The sequence below is a fragment of the Vombatus ursinus genome, unplaced genomic scaffold (assembly GCF_900497805.2).
Source record: "Vombatus ursinus unplaced genomic scaffold, bare-nosed wombat genome assembly UNPS02014797.1, whole genome shotgun sequence".
Classification (NCBI taxonomy): domain Eukaryota; kingdom Metazoa; phylum Chordata; class Mammalia; order Diprotodontia; family Vombatidae; genus Vombatus; species Vombatus ursinus.
The window spans coordinates 16,669,896-16,675,005 of NW_020954575.1; positions in this window are offsets into that span (position 1 = coordinate 16,669,896).

Sequence of the window (5,110 nt, forward strand, 5' to 3'; positions counted from 1 at the left end):
CCCTCTTCTCTCCTACTTATTTGCCACACACCCCCACATCCCCTACCTCCCAACACACATAGGCACATGATAGGGAGATGCAAAGAGAGAAGAACAGTTTTGGTTAGAAAAGTTTAGAGCTTAAGTCAGCTTCCCAGTCCCCTGGGAAGAATGGGAAATGAGCCTGGACCTGAAGCCATCTCACCCAGCAAGCTGGGCATCCTAAGAATTCTGCTTATTTTTGAACTAGGAGCCAGATTTGCAGCTACAGGAAGAGAGCAACAAGGCCTTGACCCCCCAGTTGAGGAGAGGCAGGTAATCCCAGGGACAACTGAGAGACCTTAACAGGAGGGGTTGTATAACGCTGCACTCATTCCTCCTACACTATATCTTCCAAGCGCCATGCCTCCCCACCCATAAGAATTAGACTCCCTACTCTCCCTAATCTACACCATTTTTGTCAACTATGCCTTTCCCTAACCAAGTTCAGCTCCAACTTTCTAGTCCATGTCTTCTACTCCAGGCAAACTGCCTTTCTGTACCCCTCATGCCTAATTTCCTCTTGCCCAAAGTCTTTGTCAAGACTGTCCCCTAAAAGACTGTGTGATACAGTGGAAAGAATGCTAGATTTGGAATCTAAGGACCGGGGTTCAAGTACCAGCTCGGCTGCTTACTATGTGACCTTAGGCAGATTGTTTATCCTCTAGGGACTTCAGTTTCCTCACTTGCTAAATGATGATCTAGTTTGTACCAGATGATCTCAGAAGTTCCTTCCAGCCCTAAAACAATGATCCGGAGAAGTTCAAGATAGCCTCTTATATACTATCCACATCATTCCATAAAGTGCCAGACCATCACCTTTCACGTATCTCTCAGATGCAGATTCTAATTCTTAACTGTAACAGATGGGGGCAGAGCTGGCCTTGTGCATAGGTAAAGTAGACAACTGACCAGGTAATGGAATTAGAGGGCACCTCAAGTCTCTATGGCCCTACATTTTCTCTACCATTTTGTCATGGCACTGCCCCCTCTTCCTACTAAGTCGAAAATTTCCATCATTCCCACCAACTTACCTCTCCAAGTTAGACAACAAAGGAGTGTGTGTGTATACGTATACATATATAATATATACATATGTTATAGCCTTCTAGGGTTTAGAGTTGAGAAGAAACTTAAGATATCATCTAGTTCAACTCTCATTTTACAAAGAAGAGATCGAGAAGGGATGAGTGGTTTACCCAAAGACCTAGTTAGTGATAAAGCTGAGATATGAATGCAGGTCAAATCTCTCTTTAAATTCAGGACTCTCTCCATTACACCACAGGACCTGTGCTGAAGTTCCATCTGTCATCGGTGTGGCCTTGAACAAGTCTCAACCTCTCTGGTTCTTAGTTTCTTTATCTGTAAAATAAGAGAGTGGTTCCTTCCAGTTCTAGCTTTAACAATAACAACAACAAAATAAATTGTTAAACTGTGTCTATAAACTGGAGAAGGCTGAACCTTTCACTCTCTCCAGCACTTTAGAACAGATGAATCAAATTAGATAGCTGATACCTCCAAAGTACTTGGAACTGGACCTTAAAGGAATAACATTTTATTTTTTCAGGGTGGCAGGAAGTTGGGATGTGAGGTAGTAGGCGTAAGGCAATGGAGACAGACGGAAAAGGTAGGGGCTGTCTCCTGTATTGGAGACAGAACAGGCAAATTTAATCATCAAAAAGATGCTGCATTTTCTTCCTCCGTAAAATAAAAGGATTGGACAGATTCGTTATAGGCTCTTAAGACCTATAAGCCTGTGAAGGACTATAGAAGATAATATAACAGAGAATGGGCCTTTCGAGTTAAGTGTCTTTGGTTCTTCTGGTACTTAATAGTCCTATATCCTTGAGCTAGTCTTTTCTAAATTTTAGTTTCTGTAACTGGAAAATAATAACCCAGATGTGTTATTTTTTTGTGTTAATCAAGAAGCAGCCCACCTTAGTGGATGCTTACTAGCCTATTGAGTCTGGATGACCTGGGTTCAAGTCCAACAACATAATTATAGTGTGACCCTAGGCAAGTCACTTAACCTCTCAATGGAGTCAAGGCAATTCTCATATTATAAATTATAGCACAGGAGCTGAACTGCATGGATGTATGGAGTTTCTTCACCCTCAGTGGGTACTTCCTATATCAATGAAATTCCATCCTTTAAAAAAAAAAAAAGCAGGGGAAGCTAGGTGGCGCAATGGATACAGCACTGGCCCTGGAATCAGGAGGACCTGAGTTCAAATCTGGTCTCAGATCAGATACTGGACATTTACTAGCTGCGCGACCCTGGGCAAGTCACTTAACCCTAATTGCCTTGCAAAAAAAAAAAAAGCAGTCACTACCACCTAACTCATAGTGATATCATGCCTTGCTTGAGGGAAGCCATTGGTTGTGGTAGTGGCACAAAGAAGGTTGGTTGGTTAAGAATCCAAACACAATCCAGTGATTGGTCCCATATCACTCACTATTCTTCAAATGCTGAAGTGTGACCTCAGTACAGGGGAGTATTATTTTATACTGCAACTGCAGCACAGAGGCAGCCTATCGTACTGGTTAGAATCCTTGAAGTTAGAAGTTCTAGGTTCAAGACCTGTCTCTGACAAATATTAGCTTTGTGACCATGGCCAAGTCTCTTAAACTCTCAGTGACTCAGGGATTCTCTAATTGGCTGAAAGTTGCTAGTGTGAATTGGTGGAGATACAATGGGAGTTTTCTGTGTTGATTAGAGACACCTCTCTCTCTCTCTCAAATATATATACATATGAGTGTATACGTGTATGTGCGTGTATGGAGACAGAGAGAACCCAAGAACAGGACCTTGGGGGACACCCACAATTAAGGGGAAGGATATATATTATGAGCCAGCAAAGAGACTTGAGAAGTGTTCAGACATTCCTTAGTAGAGGATTTTTTCCAAGAACTTCTGATGATGAGAAGCATCTATGCTGCAGTGGAAAAGCTGTATGTGTGTGTGTTGGGGATGGGGATGGGGGAAATTTTCTAGGGAAAGAGAAACTGTCTGGGGATGTTAGTGGGGGAAAGGAAGATAGAGGTCACATGGTAGCTCTCTTCAAATGTTTAAGGTGCTCCCATAAAAGAAGAATTCTCTGCTGTATTCGAGTCACAGGATCTGGGTTCAAATCCCAGTTCTATCAATAACTAACCTGGATGACTTTGGATAAATCACTCAACCTCTCCCAACAAATTTCCTCAATGTAATATGACAGTGTTGGACTAGATGACCAGTAAGGTCCTTTCTATCTAAAGTTGTTCGGCTAGGTCCCAGAGGGCAGAACTAAGACCAACGGATGGTAGATGAAAAGGAAGGCTTAGGCACTTCCTAATAATCAGAGCCAGCCATGGGAGGCATGGGGCTCTTCCTTGATGGCTGGTTAAGATCTGCTTATCAGATACTTGTAGAGGGAATCCTCATTCCAATACAGGGTTGGATTAAATGGTACAAGGAAACTTCGAGATTCTGAGTGTGTGTGTGTGTGTGTGTGTGTGTGTTAATTCTAACTCTATTTATTCCCGGCCTGATTTCAGAATGTCCCTTAACCTATCACAGCCTCAATTTCCTCTTCTGTAATTTAGAGAGTTGGTCTCAAAGCTATCAAAACTCCCGTGGCCACACCCAGATTAAAATGTAATTGAGAAATACTTAACAAAATAAATAAAAATATAACAAAGACAATGTTAATTTGTGGTTTTCTAAGTCAATATACAGCCCAAAGTGTTCCATTTCTATTTGAGTTTTATGCCACCAATCTGGATGATCTCTAAAGTCTCTTCCAGATCTAAATTTTATTGTTAGTCCCGATTTTACAAGTGAGATCACTGAAGATAAGACAGGTTTTGTACTTATCCAAGATCACATAAAAAAAAAAAATGAGCGGCATTGCTGGAACTTGAAGCTGGTCAGCACCCCCTCAAGTCCTGTTGTTCCTTTCTCTACACAAAACTCTTTCATAGTGCCTAGCACAGCAGAGGGCACTGCAATAAAATATTAACATTCATTTGTTAAAGGTCTCTGTATGTGCAAGTCACAGTACCACACAGTGATGATAAAAATAAGATGTAATTTCTGGTCTGCCTTCAAAGTATTTATGGGGGATAGGAGAAGTACAGGGATTATTTAATTTTTATCTTGGCATCCTCAGCAGCTAGTATGGTGACTGGAACATAGCAGGTGCTTAATAAACGTTTGATGATTGCTTGCAGAAACAACTAAGACAACAGTAGTCGTGGTGTTCGTGGTGGTGGTGGCTGCAGCTAGCATTCGTAGCTTGGAAGTTTACAAAACCCTTTACGTGTTATATCAATAACACATCTGTAAGAGAGGTGCTGCTGTTAGCTTCGTTTTACAGATGAGGAAAATGAGGTGAATGAAATTAGGCGGTTTGCTCAGGTTCGAACTCTGGTTTTCCAGACCCCGCCAAGTCCAGTCTTCCCTCTAGCCATTACGCCCCTAGCTCCACTAGAGGAGGAAGGGCATTAAATGCAAAGGAGAAGTAGCACTTAGTGACTAGTGCTTCAAAGAGGGTAAATCACGTGCTGCTCCAGAGGTTTGACCAGACCCTAAAAGTTCATAAACAAAGCCAGAAGGAAGCTGCCCTTGGGCTTTTTACACCCTAAAGGTCACGTGCACGACATGATGACGGCTGATTGGGCAGCAGCGGCACAGCCCCCTCCAGAGTCTTAGGCAATTGGTCGAGGAACTTCAAAGTTGGGTTCCAGGGCGCGGGAGCCGAGAGCGATGGCGGCGATGGCGGCGGCTGCGGTGGCCGTTTTGGCCTGCCTACTCGTGAGCGGGGCGGGGGCTGACATAGCGGGGGATGAGGCCCGAGAGGCAGCGGCCGTGCTGGCTTTGCTGTCGCGCCTGCTGGGGCCCCGGGCGGCCGCGGGGTTCTCGGTGTCGGTGGAGCGCTCCCTGGCGCCAACCCCGGGTGCAGACACATTCCGCCTGAGCGGCGGCGGCGGCGGCGGCGGCCGGAGCCCCGTGCGGGTGGCCGGCTCCAGCGGCGTGGCGGCCGCGGCCGGGCTGCACCGCTACCTGCGCGACTTCTGCGGCTGCCACGTGGCCTGGTCGGGCGCGCAGCTC